At 44.5% G+C, this 18590-nt stretch overlaps 1 long non-coding RNA gene across 1 annotated transcript; it reads right to left on the reverse strand.

Moving 5' to 3' along the window:
- Positions 1–11816: 11816 nt before the first annotated feature.
- Positions 11817–15640, reverse strand: LOC142571019 (uncharacterized). The gene is made up of 3 exons (XR_012825734.1): positions 15181–15640; positions 12744–12799; positions 11817–12011 (listed from the first exon to the last, which is right to left on the reverse strand). It is a non-coding gene; the product is annotated as an uncharacterized LOC142571019 (long non-coding RNA).
- Positions 15641–18590: the final 2950 nt, after the last annotated feature.

Consider the following 18590-nt stretch of genomic DNA (forward strand, 5'->3'; position numbering starts at 1 on the left):
ATACTATACTATACTATACTAATTCTATACTTTATGAATAATGAAGCCGTGTGTGCGTTATGCGATACACCTTCAATACACCTCAGGGCATTCTTTGCAGCACGACCAGATTATTTAATGATGCTTTAGAGCCTGTGGACCAAACCAGATGACAATAGTGTAAATGCGAAGAAAAAAGAGCGTTATATAATGATAGTTTTTGTTTTACAAGTAATATATTGTGGCACCGGCACAGCACACCCAAAACTCTGCAAAATTTGTGGCTTATGTGTTCCGTATGGTGATTCCATGCCATATGTTCATAGAAGAGAACAGCGAGAGTTTTAACAGTTTGGGAAAATTCAATTTCGTTATTATTAAGGGTTGGCTTGAGAGTCGTTTCGTATAATTTGGATTTCGCACGGAACAGTACAGCCTTGGTTTTAGAGCAGTTAATGTGTAGTGAATTTGCTATACTCCGTGCATATACTTTTTTTTGCACTTCATTTGCAGACACCATGAGATCATCAGCCATTTCACCAGAAAAAAATAGTGTGGTATCATCCACGTAGATTACATAATCTACAGAGCTGTAAATTTGTACAATATCGTTAATAAAGATATTAAATAACAGGGGCCCCAATATGCTTCCTTGAGGCACCCCATTTTTAACTTTCATGGGGGATGATAGCTCTCGCTTGATTAAGACGCATTGTTGCCGAATAGAAAAATAGCTTTTGATTAAAGTTAAAATAACACCACCAGCTCCTTAATATTGGAGTTCTTCTAACATTGTAGCCTGATTTATCCTGTCAAATGCCTTCGAGAAATCTAGGAATACTCCTAGGGTAAGTTTTCTTGCTTCCACCTTCCTTAGAATCAATTCCTTTTGGTAAAATAAGGCACTTTCTGTAGACAGGCCTGACTGAAAGCCGAATTGTGACGACCTAATAACCTAAAAAACTTAGACAGTCGAATGAAAATAAGTTTTTCGCACGCCCTAGAAAAAGCCGGCAAAATTGATATGGGTCTATAATTACCTAAAATGCCCTTGTCTCCGCCCTTATATATGACCGTTATCTTAGCGGTTTTCATTCTTTGGGGAGACACTCCTATGGCAAACACGAGATTATAAATGTGAACTAAGCAAACACATATAAGATCCAAGATAAATATTATAGGTTCTAATTTTAAGCCATCTATGGTCCTCGCTTTTACTCATTTTGAAGTTGCGAACAACACTGATGACCTCCTGCGCATCTCTGGGGTTCACAAAGAATCGGTTAGTGGGGATGCAAATAATCTAATGAATCACAATTTGGAGTACTGTGAACCAATGAGGTAAAATACTCATTGAACTTGTTTGCTAGAACTGCACGTTTGTATAATTCATTGTTGATAGAGAGCTCACAAATATCGTTAGTAACTTGTCTAGCACATGTGATAGAATTCAGTTTGTTCCACATTTGTTTGGAATCAATGACACCATTAAAAATCATGAAGCAATAATTACGTTTGTCTTGTTTCTGTATGTTAATGAGTTTGTTTATGTATGCCTTGAAAGCTTTGAATTTATCCGGGTCTCGCGTTATGAGAAACGCTCAATACAACCTATTTTTTTCTTTTATCATCTTAAGTATTGCTGAAGAAATTCAAGGTTTGCGCGCCTGCCTCGGTCTCTTAAAAGCTTTGTAAGTAAAATGTTTTTGACACACAGAACATAGGGCATCAATAGAACTATCATAAGCGAAATCAGACGAATAGGAAGATAGAACGTTAATCCAATTTATTGTGCTAATTTCGTCTCTGAAAGCGGATGAGGTTCCTGGATTTATTTGTTGAGAATAAGCAGCAGGAAAGGTTTGACTCCTCTTATTAGTTATGTTGTCAAGGACTAAATATATGGGCAAATGATCGCTTGTTGGGGGCATCAAGGACGCCTGCCTGTATTGTACTATTTGTACTATTCGCAATGAACAAGTCTAGCAGAGTAGAACTGCTATCGGTAATAGGCGTTGGCATAGCGATTACGTTTCTTAAGAAAAAGGAAGCAAGAAAGTGAAAACCTCATCTGTTTAGGTGTATTTCTCAACATATCTATGTTAATGTCTCCTTCCAGAATCAATGTATAATTAAGCTCATTGACAAAGGAAATTAGACTTTCTAAATATTGTATAAATGAATCAATATTGCCATCAGGTGGCCTGTAAATCAGTACAAACATATAACTCTGATACTTTAAGGTTAACGCCTCAATGTCCTCTGTACACAGAGAAAAATCTTCTACATATTCGTGCACAAATCCGGTCTTTACATGTATACATACACCACCGCCAATTTTTGATTTTCTATTTTGGTGTAGAACATTATATCCGTCAATGCGAAACACGTCTGTATCACTACGGTACCAAGTTTCAGTCATCATAATAACGGAGAATAAGAAGTTGAACTCATCAAGAAATAAAAGAAAATTTTCTTCTTTTGAACGTGCTGATTGCATATTAATATGAAGAAGCGTCAGCAACTGCATGTGATGGTCGCTTACATACGAGTTCAATTCAGAGGCACTGGAATGCTTCGCCATTGTTCCCCAGAAAAATTATACTAATGATGGCACTAGGCTAGACTACTTTAGTCAGATCGGTATCAGTAATTATATGTAAAGGGGGGGTCCTGTCTGTTTTCCTCACGAAAATCTTGCCCTGGGATACCCGTACATATTTCCATTGCCTTTCACGCCTTGCTTGCCGTGCTTTACTGAACAGGATCTTCATTTCCATGCAGAGGTGCTCATTTATATAAACTGGGTTATTCTTGTGAAAACCAAGATAGCTGCTGTCTAATTTAGCCTTTTTTGCGGCATACAGCAGCTTGTCTTGCGCAGTTCTAGCTAGGAATCGCACGACGACATTAGATTTATTTTTATCTTTCCACAATACGCGATGCGCAATGTCAATGTCTTTTTCTGTGACATCAATTGCTAAGCATTTAGCAATGTTTGCAACAGTTTTCCGCAAGTCTTCATTCTGGGTTTGCGGAAGACCTTGTAGTTCGATATTCGTATTTCTACTGTATTGCTTCAGCTCAACAATCTCCCGCCTAGCTTCCCTCAGGCCCTCCGCAGTTCTAGATTTTCATTGCGGCACTGCTCACTCTCAGCTTTTACCGCATCTATTTCTTTGCGGAAAGCCTCCACGTCAGTCCTAAAGCGCTCAAAGTTCTCGTTCATGAAGCCAATAGCATCTCGAACACCTCCAAGTTCAGTAAATATTTTAGTGTTCGAAGAAGCGACCTTAGAAGTTTCACCTTTCACTTCAGTTGAAAAGATATCGAGTCTCCCCACTAGATCAGCTAAAAACCTGACGACCTATTTTATGCTGTTTGGTTGCTTCTCAGCGAGGGCCTCTTCATTATTGCCTATGCCACCAGAGTTCTTATCCGCCATGGTTTCAGACACATGAAATAAGATTTCACAAGGGTACTGTTATGTACACAAAGAGGCACACAGTTCAAATAACTTCAAAAAGAAACACTAGTTTGACTACCACGCCCAGTAAAAAACTCAGCAGCAGCAGCAGCGACGCACATAGTGGTGCATACAACATGCAATATAATAGTCGACCAACCTGCAAAAAGTGCAGACAGTAGGTTAGGATGCGTCCTTTCGTCGCCGCCGTTGCTGCCTGAGTGAAACCGGTTCCAAAAAGACAACGCCCCCAGAACAGACTTGATAAGAATTTCTTGCTTAGAAATGTGTGGACAACAAATACCTGCGAACAAAGAACACAAACTCCTAGGTGGTATACTTGACCCCAGGCTTACTTTCATTCCACACAAAATATTTTAAAGCAAAATGTCTAAAAACAATGAACTTACTTAAAATCGAATCCCAATCAACATGGGGTAGCGACAGGAAATGTTTATTATATATTTACAGGAGCCTAATCCGATCACGAATGGACTATAGTGCCGTAGTGTATCACTGCCGCCCCGAGCGCGCTAAAGATGTTAGACCCCATTCACCATCTTGGTGCCCGCCTGGTCATTTGCGCATTTAGAATAAACCCTGTTGAAAGTCTATACGTCCAGTCCGATGTGTGGTCACTCCATTTTCAGAGAACGTACATCAGCTTTACCTATTTTCTTAAAGTTCGCTCAAATAAGGAACATCCGTGTTTCACAATGTCTGGCGACTTCACATGTGAAAAGCTTTTTCGTAATAGACCTTCTATGAGAGTACCTTTGTCACTGCGTGTAAGAGAGCTTAGCGAAGAAATGGATGCCCTCGAATATCGCCCAATGCCTCCAGCTAAGCTACTACTTCCCTGGGAGTGGCAGGTTATAGACTGGGATGTAGCCTTTGTAGAAGTCACAAAGCACGCTCCTGATCTCGAAATCGTTATGCATTTCCGTGAACTTCAATCGAAATATTGCTGCTTGAATTCTACACAGACGCGTCAAAATCACATTCTGGCGTACCTTATGCTGCTGTTGGTGCCTCTTTTTCTAAATATGACGTATCTGCACTTAACAAGAATCTTCACTGCAGAAGCCTATGCTGTACTGTCTGCAGTAAAACATATAAAGAAATTAGAAATTGACAGAGCTATTATATTCACAGACTCGTTAAGTCTTGTTAAAGTACTGATTTCTTTACAAAAATTTACAAATCCTGTTTTCATTGAACTTTACTCACTCTTATGCCATATTTATTTATCATGTAGACATGTAATAGTGTGCCAAGTACCCGGCTATAGAGGCATCGAGGGTGATGTACTAGCTGAAAAAATGGCCACATCCCTCACATCACTAGCCATTAATCCTACGACTACTGTCCCTGTCACACATCTGAAGCCTTTCTTACGTAAGAAACTACGAAACTACAGGCAACGCATGTGGGACGCAGAAATAAATAGCAAACTGCACTCTATAAAGCCAGAGTTAGGTTTTTGGCCTTCCGCAACGAAATCATGGCGAACAGATGTCCTATTTTGTCATCTCAGAATAGGACACACATTTGGCACTCATAATTATCTACTTACTGGAAATGAACCTCCAACCTGCGGCAGATGTGGTGAGAGGCTGACAGTTCTTCACGCCCCCCTGGAGTGTCGGGAGGCCGAAGCTGAGAGAAAGAAATATTTTCCTCTGCATACCGTTCTTACATCCCCCTTCGCCCGGCAATATTTCTTGGCCAAGAACCACTATTTAACACGAAAACAGTCCTCGCTTCCACAAATGATGTTATCTGTTGGCAGGCCCGCGATCCGGTAACGAAAGCGCTTTATTCATGGAAGTGAGCAATATAAGTACACATGGAAATGGGTGACGTATACGTCACGTGTTAGCAGTCGGGGCGCTATCAGGATGACAGCGTGATATGGCCACATCTTCCCTTCCATGATGAGAAGATCTGGAAATTTCATCTGGCAACGGGTATCGACAGGGTTCGCGACGCAATCTTGTGCTCCTTCGTAACTGCTGTTGTCCATGCTGGAGGTCGTCTTCTGAAGGCCCCTGCGAGGTTGATTCTGGCTCCCGTGGAGGTGCTGCCTCCCGCAGGTGCTCTCTTGTGCGACGGATTTCATGACCGTCCTCGGTCTTCACAATCGTTGATCTTGGCGTTGCGGCTGGCCTTAGAACAATAGTTGGAGACCAGGTTCTCTGGAGAGTGTCATATGTCATTACGCGTTGTCCCGGCGTCACCGGGGAAAGGTTCCTGGCGCTGCGGTCGTAGTGGAAATTTCGCCGACGCCCGATCGCCTGGAGACGGTCGTGGACATCCTTGCTAGGTATGGCCTCTGGCTCCAGGTGAGTTGTTGGTACCGACAGGAGGGTCCAGGTCTGCCGCCCCATGAGCCTCTGCACAGGAGACTTCAGAACCGGTCCCTGGGTGTATTACGCCCCTCAAGCAGAGCGATTTCAAGATCTGGTGTGCGAAAATAGCACTTCTTGAGCAGCTTCTTGGCCTCCTGAACAGCTCTTTCCGTCATGCCATTAGAACGCGGGTGATATGGACTTCACGTGACATGCACAATGTCTAGTTTTCTTAAAAAATCTTTGAAACCTGAGCTAATTAGGGGGGCCCCCTGTCTCTATACAGCTTCTGTGGCAGCCCATGCACCGAAAAAACTTGTGCACACCAAGTCTTGAGCGAATTAGACGTGGTGTGGCGAAGCTCTCGGACTTCGAAGAAAAAGGAATAGAAGTCAGCCCTGACGGCGAACTCCTCACCGCCATAGTGATACAGATCCACGCCTACGCACTCCGATGGCATGGTCGGAACATCAGGGCTCAAAAGGGGCATTTTCTGGTTTCGTGGCTGCTACATTTGGCATACCTTGCAGGTTTTGCAAAACTGTTAGTTATCTGCGGACATATATGGCCAATACATCACACTGCTGGCCCTCGCTTTCATCTTATCTGCTCCAGCATGCGCTGTGTGAAGGAGCTGCATGATCTCTTCCCGTTTCGATTTCGGTATAATTACCTTTTTGCTTCGGAAGACTAGCCCATCATGTGCGTGAACTTATCCCTGTATGTCCAGTATGGCCTTGCCGGCTCTGGGACTCCATGCTTGTGGTTCGGCCACGCCGTCTCTGCGTATTCACGAATGATGATAAGTGCTGGATCCTCGTTTGTAGCATCCCGCAAGGTTTTCAAGCGGCGTTCCGACACTGAAACGTAGTCAAGCACATTCACTTGAAACTGCTCGGTTTCTTCTTTCAGTGCCATCTTACTAGGAAACTGCGATAACGCGTTCGCTAGGAATAGCTCTTTACCCGGTTTGTATTGCAAAGTTATTTCGTCACGCTGCAAGCTGAGGCGCATTCCCTGCAAATGAAGCGGGCACTGGTGCAGGGGCTTGGTGAAGATCAGTATCAGAGGCCGGTGATCCGTTTCAACGATCACGTCTGTTCGGCCGAAAATGTAATCATGGAACTTCGTGCTTCCATGTACGCATTTCTTTTTTCAATCTGCGCGTAACGCTTTTGTGCTTCTGTTAGAGATCTGAACGAGAAGGCTACGGGATGGTCGTCTTGCATCAAAACAGCCCCTACGCCCGACTGGCTACCAGCGACAGAAAGCGCGATTGCCTTGTTCAGGTCGAAGTAGGAAAGAACCGGCGCTGTTATCAGTGCCTGGCGGGGTCCTTCAAAACTGGCCTGTTGTTTTTCTGTCCAGACCCATGCGTTATCTTTTCGCAGTAGTTCTCTTAGAAGTTCCGTCAAGATAGACATGTTCGGAATGAAACGCTGTAAATAGTTCATTGCGCCGAGAAAAAATTGCAATTGCTTACTGGTCCTAGGCTCCGGTATTTCTAGAATGTCCTGAACACGCTCCGGGTCAATGCGCAGCCCTTGCGTAGTGAGGATGTGTCCCAAGTAGCGAAGCTCCGCCTGCAGCAAGGTGCATTTTTTCAGGTTAAGTCCCAGTTTGTACTCACGGCAGCGCGTCAGTAAGAGTGTCAGGTTGCAGCCATGCTCATCTTTTGTTTTGCCCCAGACTAGTATATCATCCATTACAACTGCGACACCGGGTAGACCGTCTAACAAGCGATGTATTGCAGCTTGAAAAATTTCTCGGGCTGACGATATTCCAAAGGGCATTCGGAGGAAGCGTTAGCGCCTGTATGACGTACTAATAGTGCAGATTTTTAAACTTTCTTCCGTTAGCTATATCTGCCAAAATTCCGATGCTGCATCAAGCGTAGAAAAAAATATTGCTCCGGACAGCCGCGGAACTGTCTTCTAAAGTTGGCATGGGGTAATTTTCTCGAAGCAACTGTTTGTGCAGGGTGGTTGGATCGAGGCAAATACGCACTTTTCTTCTTTTTCACCACGGTCACCATGTGGCTAGACCGTTCGGTTGGTTCATTTACTTTTGTAATGACGCGCTGCTGTTCCATGCGCTGCAGTTCTACCAGAACTTTGTCTTGCAGTGCCACGGGGGCCCTCCTAGCAGGCATGATGGTTCCCGTGCTGCCGGGTTTCAGCTTCATTGAGTATTCCACGCCTTTCAGTTGTCCTAGCCCACTGAAAACATCTGCGAAAGGTTGGGCAGGGGGATGCAGTTCTTCACTGGCGACTTTCGGTATGCGGTATATAAACCCAGGCGTTCTGCGACTGCCCCACTGAGCGTGACTGGAACATCGTGCTCGACGACGAAAAATTTTTCTTCACATTTTTTGTTGTTAGCGTAAAGCAGAACCTTAATTTTTGCTTGTGCCGTAGTCCTGTGACCAAAAAATGCTGTTAGAGTTACCTTGCAGGCTTCCTTTGGCTTAGCAGGTAATATTTCCCGCTCGTTTTTGGAGATAACGCAACAGTTTGCTCCTGCGTCCAGTTTGCACATGAAAGGTCGGCCTTCGATGTAAACTGATGCTGTCCATTTATCAACTTCAAGCAAGTTTATTGCTAGTCCCGAAAGAAAAAAATAATCTGTCTCGGCCCGTGCCTCCCGCAGCTCTTTTCCTTGACGGCTGGCGTTATGCGTGGCACCGACTGATTTGCAAACCTGGGCGAAATTGTTCTGTGCGCCGCACTTCCTGCAAGTCTTCCCTCTCGCTGGACAATTTCCACCGCGATGCATCTGGTGGCCGCATCTACTGCACAGCTTCCTTTCTGTCACAACCGAGTTCACTATTGTAGTGTGCGCTCCGCCCGTTGCTGCGCTTATCTCTTGGAAATGCTGCTTTCCTTGCTCTTCAATGCGGCAAATTTCTACCGTTTTTTGGTAAGAAGGGTTTTCCGCTAACAGTTTCTGTTGTAAACGGTTGTCTCGGACGCCTTGAACGATACGGCTGAGTAGCATGCGGTCTTCTAGAAGTCAAAATTCACAGTTCTTGGCTAAAATTTTCAATTAGATCAACCAGTCATTAAATGGTTCGCCTTCTTTCTGGTCCCTTGAACCAAAGCGGAATTCGTGGAGGGTTAAGTTGTTTGCTGGCTTGTAGTAGTCCTCGAATTTCTTGATCAAAACTTTGACGTCATTTCTGTCCTCATCCACCTTAAACTTGAAAGTGCTGAATGCTTTCCTGCCTTCTTCGGCATGCTCACAAGAAATGTTGCTGCCTGATCATCGGTTGGCTGCTTGGTCAATTGAGTAGCAGTGGTAAACAGTTCGAACTCACTCTTCCATCTTCTCCGACGAAGCCAGGTGTCGTCTGACGTATCCAGGGGTTTCGGCGCCGGCAGTAGAGTCGATGGAACTGGTAGCGTCATAGGCGAGGGCGCTGTCGTCGACATCTCAACTGGGCACCGCTGCCACCATGTTGGCAGGCCCACGATCCGGTAACGAAAGCGCTTTATTCATGGGAGAAAGGGATTTAAGTACACTTGGAAATGGGTGACGTAGAAGTCAAGTGTTAGCAGTCGGGGTGCTATCAGGATGACAGCGTGATATGGCCAAATTATCCTACATGTTATAAGTACACTAAATTCGTAAAGCATCCTCGTTGCGGAGGATGGCGCTGCGATGATTGTTTTGCATAGCACATGCCTCCAGGCCCTTGTGTTTCAAGGGCCTTAAGGAGGCAGTAGTGCTCTAGCCAATTTTAGAATCTGATATATTTTAAACATCGGATCATTCTTTTGCATTGCATCTTAATGTTCATAGTACACGTTATATGTCATCGTCATAATCTAATTATACAGATTCTACGCCCTTTAGCGCGACTGTATTTAAGGCCCCTTTACAGCCACGTCACACCAACTTCATAAAACTCATGACTAAACAGCGAACTCATTACCACGGGCATGGCACCCTTTGGCCATACTTGGCCCTTCCGCCATTAAACAACAAACATTCATTCAACCTTTCTGTAAACTTGGCACGCAAGACAGTTACACAAGCGCGTTAAATTTAGAATGCACACGATCAGAACCATGACGAAAGCACGAAAACCTCACTGATCAAGAACCTGACCAAAGAGGATTTGGCAGAACGGCAATACGCTATACTGGAATGTCTTTTGAATAAATATGAAGATATCTTCTCGAAATCCCAGAAGCACATTGGACGCATCTCTACTGAACAACATAGGATCGCACTTAACAATTTTGTTCCGAATCATCCAGCGCCATAGAGATATCCGCTAGCAGACAGGCAGAAATAGAAAAACAAGTTGACTTCCTTGCTAAAGAAGTCGTTGCGAGGCCATCATTGTCCTTCTACGCCACACCGGCCATTCTAGCGGAAAAGGAAGGAGATGGACGCACTCTTTTACGTATTGACTATCAGCCAATTCTCCGGATTGACACTGTCCTTCAGCACTTTGCAAATGCCAAATATTTTACTACATTGGATGTGACTTCCGGGTACTGGCATGTCCGAATGCATCCTGACGACACCCCGCAGGGGCGTCTGCGCAAGCGGGCGTTTGGTGTGTTGCGACACCACGTACCCGAGCACACGAGGGTTGGACCCTCCCGCGTGTAGTCGTGCGCGGCTTAGCCGTGTCCGGGGAAAAGGGGATCCTGGGAGTTGAGTCAATGCCAGATGCTTGGACCTTTACGGCCCCCCAGCGGCGGCAACACACTCCTTTGGCCTCTGCTTCACGTAGACGGCACCTCCGGCCTGCCCCGGCCGGGGGAAATCGGCAGTCGCCTTTTCCTGTCCTCCCCTATATCTTTCACTTTCCTATCTCCTTTCTCACAACTCTCCTATCTCCTCATCTCTTCTTGCGTTTTCCCTTTTTTCCTTGGTGGCTAGGGTTAACCTTGTGTGGCGAGCTGTCCTGAGTTCAGCCATATTTGGTTATAGTTGCGCTGTACAGCTGGCGTGGGGAGGACTTGCTTACAAGTTCCTCTCCCGTCCCCTTGTAGGGCTCCATGGTGGGTGGCTGGCACCGCGGCCGAATAATACATTTTTCCCATGGCACCTCCTCTCTCCAAACCAGATCGCCCTCACAAAAGAGGGCGGACCGATGTCACAGCTGATTTTTTCAAAAAACCAAAGAAATCTTCCCTAAGTATCACGTGATACACAGTGAAAAGCCAGAAAAACCGGCTAGAAAAATATCCCCGTTCACAGTAGCAAGATGTCTGAAAGAAGCCATAGGCACCAACTATAAAGTAACAAAGCTCGCTAGCGGTGACTTACTGCTAGAAATCCAAAGCAAAGCTCAAGTGTGCAAACTTGCTAATATCGTGTCGTTTGAAGACATCCCCGTCTTAATTTCAACCCACAGATCGCTGAACACAGTGCGTGGGGTGATTTCTGAAATTGACTTTTTGGATCTCTCCGAACAAGAAATGCTAAATGGGCTTTCCGAACAAAATGTCAGCAACGTTCAGAGAATTAAAATAAGAAAAGACAACAAAGAGTTACCTACCAAGCATCTAATTTTGACTTTCACTTGCTGCACACTTCCAGAGACAATTGAAGTTGGGTATACGAAAGTTGCAGTTCGCCCATACATACCGAACCCTCGACGTTGCTTCAACTGTCAGAGATTTGGCCATGGCTCCCAGAGTTGCCGTGGTCGCAAAACCTGCGCGAAATGCGCATCCAAAGACCATGCTTCTGAAATATGCGAAGCAGCACCTCGCTGCGCGAACTGTGAAGGAGAGCATGCTGCATACTCCAGATCTTGTCCCTCATGGAAGAGAGAAAAAGAAATCATTACATTGAAAACAATTGAGAACATTTCATTCAAAGAGGCTAGAAACCGCATCCTAGTTAAAAACACGTTTTCACTGAAACCGAACATGAACTTCGCCGATGTGGTGCGACAGGGCGATCCACCACACCGGCCTCCGGCACCTGCCCAGACCACACATAGGGAGGCTGGGACGGAGCCATCCTCGCCCCCGGTGCCATCCTCGCCCACGCTGCTCCACCAGCCGCAAAGCAGGCTATGCCGTCCCTCGAGTTGGCAAGCCTCAAGGCCTCTGCCCACGAGGAGAGGTCTGAAAAAAGTGCCGACGTGCAGTCTGCACGACCCTCCAGCGCCTCTGATGAGGTAATGGAGACGAGCCAGGGTGGTTCCGTGCCGTCAACGTCACAGGGACGGCGGAACTCCTTGGATACTGCGTGTAAAGAAAACCCCCGAATCACGGGGCGAAAACCAATTAAACGTATCCCGACCCCACACACATAAATCAATATGGCGTTCCTAATACACTGGAATTGCAGAGGACTCCTAAATAATTTTAGTGATATAAAAGAGATAATAAATTCTTTCTCTCCTGTAGCAATGTGCCTACAGGAAACGAACTTAGGTCCTCAGCATACAAATGTACTAAAAAAATACAAAGTCTTTCGCCGTGACCGAGAGCAAGCAAACAGGCTCTCAGGAGGGGTAGCCATCATTGTACAAAGTGGCATTGCAGCTCGTGAAGTCAAAATAAAAACCAAATTTGAAGCTGTGGCAGCCACTTTTCTCTCATACAAAACGATTACGGTGTGATCTGTGTATTTAGAACCACACCTAAAAATAACCCTTCATGAGTTAGAGGACCTGTTCCAACAATTACCAGAACCCTATCTGGTAGTTGGGGATTTTAATGCGTATTCCAGTTTTTGGGGAAGCGAGAAAACAGACGTAAGAGGACAAATTATAGAAGATTTTATTTTAAGCAATAATGTTTGTTTGTTGAATTCTGGCAAATCAACATACTGCTCCCCAAGCTCAGGAAAGATGAGCTGTATTGATTTATCTTTTAGTTCACCTTGTATTTTTAACGATTTTAAATGGGACGTCATAGATAACCTATATGGAAGCGATCATCTACCAGTTAAAATCACTCTTCCATCCTCACCTGCAATCATTCCAAACAAACCACGACGATGGAAGCTCCAAGCAGCTGACTGGACACTGTTTAGAGAAAAAGCCAATCTAGATGAAGTCTTTTCTGAAGACCTTAGTGTCGATGATCTCAATGAACAACTCGCAACCTGTATTTTAGCCGCTGCCCGTTTAGCTATCCCCCAGACTTCAGGAGTGGTGAGACAAAATCACAAGGTGTGGTGGACTCGGGAATGCAAAGAAGCAAAGCGAAAACAAAATAAAGCCTGGGGTGTCTTTCGCCGATATCCCACTCAGGAAAACCTCCTAATCTTTAAAAAGGCACGAGCTAAAGCACGATACGTCCGCCGTAATGCCGAAAAGACGTCATGGCAAGCATACGTTTCATCAATAAATAGCACAGTCACATCAAAAAACATGTGGGAGCAGGTACGTAAGCTACATGGTAGCTACTCCCCATTTACAATTCCTCTCCTGACAACCCCCGGCATCCAAACAAGTATAGAGGAACAGGCCAACGTATTAGGAGAACATTTCGCTGCAGTCTCTAGTTCTTCACACTACACTCAGTCATTTTTAAAATATAAGAACGCGGCTGAAAAGCAAAGGCTTCCGATTAGTGGCAGCACAAATGAGCCGTATAATAGTTTAATCACTCATCAAGAAATCACTAGAGTACTGTCTGCCGGGAAACAAACTGCACCAGGGCCCGACGAAATTCATTATGAAATGCTGGCACATCTCTCCGAATCCGCTATAAGTGCACTTCTGAATGTTTTTAACAAGATACTGTTACAAGGGAAAATACCGGAGGCCTGGAAAAAAGCTATTATTGTACCCTTTTTGAAAACCGGAAAGCCACCGACATCTCCCGGTAGTTATAGGCCAATAGCCCTTACCAGCTGTCTGGCGAAATCTTTCGAAAGCATTTTGAATATTAGATTGATGTTTATTCTAGACTCCCGTGAACTACTCGACATCCATCAGTGTGGTTTTAAAAAAACGTGCTCTACAACTGATCACCTCATTCGACTTGAAAACACAATTCGAGAGGCATTCATCCACAGACAACACTGCCTTGCCGTCTTTTTTGATCTAGACAAGGCTTATGATACTACCTGGAGGTATGGCATTCTCCGCGACCTAGTAGATCTGGGCATTCGCGGTAGGATGTTAAACTGCCTGCGTGACTTTTTGTCCAACCGTTCCGTCCATGTGCGCCTCGGTTCAACTCTCTCAAGGAAGTTCAGTCAGGAAAATGGGGTACCACAAGGGTGTATCTTAAGCACTACACTCTTTATTGCAAAAATGAATTCCCTAGCACAAATAATTCCGAAATCCATTATGTATTCAGTTTACGTTGATGATCTCCAGATAGCTTGCACATCATCAAGCGTATCAACATGCGAGAGGCAAGTACAGTTAACTATAAACAAACTAGCAACATGGGCAGATAAAAATGGGTTCCAGTTTTCTCCACAGAAAACAGTGGCCGTTATGTTCTCGCTGAAACGAGGTTTACAGGCTGATCCCACCCTACACCTTAATGAAACCGAACTCCCAGTGAAAAACGAGCACAAATTTCCTGGCATTACATTTGACAAAAAGCTGACATTCCTACCTCACATAAACACGGTGAAAAACAAGGCCTCTAGAGCACTCAACATACTTAAAGTCCTTTCACGGAAACGCTGGGGCTCTGATAGGGCATGCCTTCTACAAATATACCGCTCCGTCATACGCTCCTCCTTAGACTATGGGTGTATAGTGTATGGCTCTGCCAGATGATCATATTTGAAACGATTGGACCCAGTACACAATTTAGGTTTACGCTTGTCAACTGGTGCCTACAGGACGTCGCCCATAACCAGTTTGTATGTAGAAACTAACGAACCCCCACTTGCCGACAGAAGAAGCATGCTGACATGCTCGTATGTTCTAAAAATCAGTTTCTTGCCAAAACATATATGTTACCCAATAGTTAACAAATGCCCATCTAGAATATTATTCACAAACAAATCCCAGGCTATCAGACCACTCCTTCTCCGTTTTGAAGAGAAATTACAAGAGTTACATGTAACGGACACACTGCCTAATATTGCCCAGAAACCTGATCCACTGCCACCATGGTATTGCTTGCCTTCTGTTTGTAACTTATCATTAACACGTTTTCAGAAAAAACTAACGCCGCAGGAACATATATTACAAGAATATTTAGCACTAAAAGAAAAATATGTGGAATACACAGCATTTTACACCGATGGTTCCAAAGCTGCACACTACGTGGGATGTGCTGTGATACAGAATAGCTGGGAAGAAATAGTACGGCTGCCGCAATGTGCATCAATTCTCACTGCAGAGAGTCATGCAATTTCCATGGCTGTGGAAAGAATATTACATGAAAACATTGAAAACAGCATCATTTATACAGACTCACTAAGCATACTTACAGCACTTCAGCCTAGGAATGCAGTTCTGCCAATAATCGGTGACATCCTACACAACATAACAGAAGCCGCGAGGCGGGGACAAAACATCAAATTTTGTTGGGTGCCGAGCCACGTAGGAATCTGTGGAAATGAGAAAGCAGACGAGAGTGCAGCGAAAGCTCGAAATAAGCAAATCAAAAACATAAGAATTCCTTACAGAGATTGCATGAAATTAGTGTGCCATAAACTGAAAGAAAAATGGCAGTCCGCATGGAACAACCAAACGAATAATAAGCTACGCCTTGTAAAACCCATCATCGAAGAGTGGAAGTCATGTTCACACCAAGAACGTTTTATTGAAGTTGTCTTATGTCGACTCCGCATTGGACACACACACCTCACCCATAATTACTTGCTGACAAAAAAAGACAAGCCTGTTTGTGACAAATGCGGAGACGAACTTACAGTAACCCACATTTTACTCTCCTGCAGACAACGTGAGACATTGAGAAAGAAATATTTTACGCCATTTTACAGCGAACGCATTCCTTTTCATCCTTCATTGATTTTAAGCGAAGATGCACTGGTTGGCACAATTCATGTATTTAGCTTTTTAAAAGAAACCGGTTTTCTCGAAAAATTGTAAAGCTTGACCTTGTTCTCTTTCACATCCAGTGACACACCTCATCCACCTTCTCATGTCTGAGAAGAACGCTGAGGTGTTTATTTAATTTGTTGGAATCCTCCGGGTCCTCTATCAGAAAAGGACCTTTTGAGGTTACCCAGCTTTTCCCTACATTATACCTTGCTGTTGGGGCATGATGGCCTTAGTTCCTTATGCGCCATTAAACCCAACATCAACATCAACATCAACAGCATCCTGACGACATTCAGAAAATTGTATTTTTCACGAGTACTGGCTATTATGAATGACTGGTGACTCCGTTTGGGTTAAAGAACGCTCCTGCTACATTTGAAAGAGCCATGAAGTAAATAATAGCGAAACATCGGCTTAATATTGTAATCAACATTTTTGACTATGTTGTCGTATATTCAGAAACATTTGACGAGCATCTGCGGCGTCTCGAAAGGTAACTGAAAGTATTTAAGGCCGATATAGTAAAATCAAAGCGCAAAAGGTGACAATTTTCCAAGAACAGCATCGAGTATTCGGGCCACGAAACTTCACAAGGAACTGTGACACCTAAGCAAGGCAACGTTGTCGCGATACTCAGTTTTCCAACACCCAAACGAAAGAAACAAATCCGGCGTTTTCTCTGCACCGTAAACACTTACCGTCAATACATCCATTATTTCAGTGATATCGCTCCGCTCTCCGAAAACTGCTCCGTAATCCCACTAAATAGACGTGGACAGATGTATGCGAAAGAGTCTTTTTGAAACTAAAGACGCGCATGACTCAAGAACCTGTGCTTCGCATATAAGACGCTTCAAGTGAAAAGATTGGTGCCGTGCTAAAGCGGCCAGATGACAAATTCAATGAACATCCCGTCGCCGAATATTCCAGAAAGCTACTCAAGCATGAAGTTAACTACGCCATCACAGAGAAAGAATATCCTGCCATCGTAGGTGCGATTGATAAGTGCCATTGTTATCTTTATAGGAAGCCCCTCACTGTTGTAACGTATCATTGTGCACTACAATAGCTGAATAATGTCAAGAATCCTCTAGGTTGGCTCTTTCAGTAGTTTTTAACGTTGCCAATGTAGGAGGTGAACATTACACATCAGAAAGGCGTAAACAAGGTTGAAACTGACGCACTTTCCAGAGCCCATGCAGTGCACTTTCTCTGGCCCACCGATCTTCATAAATGTATTAACGAGCGCCACAGAGAAACGTACTCGGTAGAAAACGGCATTCTCATCGTCAAAACTAAAGGCCTAATGAAGATATACGCGCCTTATGAGCCATGCCCAACCATTCTTAGGAAGGCTCATCTCCATTTTAGGCATGTTGGTGTGAAGAAGACATTTTCACTCGCGTCCTCACAATACTGTTGGCCAGATATAAGAACCATTGTCGCCAACTACATTCGACATTGTGACACATGCTAGAAATGCAAGAAGACCAAAGCAAAGGAGTACGGATCAATTGAGTCTGCCTCCAGTTGAAGAACGTGTATATGTCCTTGCAAAGGACACCGTTGGAAGATTTTCTGGGTACGCCTCATCAAAAGGACTTATCCGCTTGGTCATTCACCATGCCACTCGCTATGCATGGGCTTTCGCTCACAAAAATGAAAACAGTGGCGCCTACATTTCATGCTTAAAAAGCATTTTTGCTACCGTCAAACCACGGAAGTTGCTTTCAGATTGTGTAACAAGGTCGACAACAGGAAAGTTTAAGCAGTTCTTAAAGCATAACAGAAGACATCAACTCTTCACATCGTCTCATCATCCACATTGTAAGGGCAAGAACGAGCGGATAAATCAAAGTCGCCAGACTAAAACACAAGATCAACGATGAACCACAGAAGTCTTGGACTAAGCTGCTATCAGATGTCATCGACAAATTCAAATATAGCACTCTTCACGAAGTTACTGGTTACGCACCTTTGCACCTGATGTATGGAATTCCCTCTCATCCAGCCCTATTGAAGCAATGAGAATAAACTGTTCAGGAAGCAAGGAAAACAGCGCTTAAAAACTCGCTCCCCTACCACAATAAGAACAAACTAATTTATGAAACTAATTTTTTTAGGCTTGTAGCGCCGCTCACAAACAGCAAAAGGGAAGGTGGAAGGGGTATTGTCCCTTCCACCTTTCTTTTTGTTCTTTTTGCCAAGAAGAGTCATGCCACACCAACTCGCCCAAACTGCCCCGCTTTTGACCTTCATTTCTATGACACTAAGTTTCTCGCGCTTGACATTAAAATCGGTGTCTCAATATTTTACGAGGCGCCATGGCATCCCAACAAGGACAAGTTGTGTTCCGTCATACGCGGTCCTTACAAATTTCTACGCAAGGTATCAGTAGTGAACGACTAGATCAACCGCTCAGTAACGCCTTTAGGCAGAGAGAACGACATTGTCCATGTCAGCAAATCCACCTTTTGCGCTGCCATATGGCGCCATGGTGCGGTGGCCACGAGAAACAATATGGCAGGCACCGCTGCGGGCGGCGACAGCCGCCCCACGCGAGGCTCGCGACCAAACAAGCAGCGTGTGAGACAAGACCGAAGCAACGTGTACGCGCCGTCATATTTTGTCATCGTCAGCTAGCGATCGAGCCGCTGGTGAATGATTTGTACCCGGAGGTTTCTTCAGTGTGACGAATCGCTGAAAGAACAGTTTTGGAAACGCTTTACTAGCTCATCCTTGGCCTGAAACTGCTGCACTTGTGGCGTAAAGTGAATAAGTAATAAAACAATATGAGTACGCACAAAAACGCATGAGCTGAAAAGGGCACGAG

Source organism: Dermacentor variabilis, chromosome 2, assembly GCF_050947875.1.
Source record: "Dermacentor variabilis isolate Ectoservices chromosome 2, ASM5094787v1, whole genome shotgun sequence".
NCBI classification, from domain to species: Eukaryota; Metazoa; Arthropoda; class Arachnida; order Ixodida; family Ixodidae; genus Dermacentor; species Dermacentor variabilis.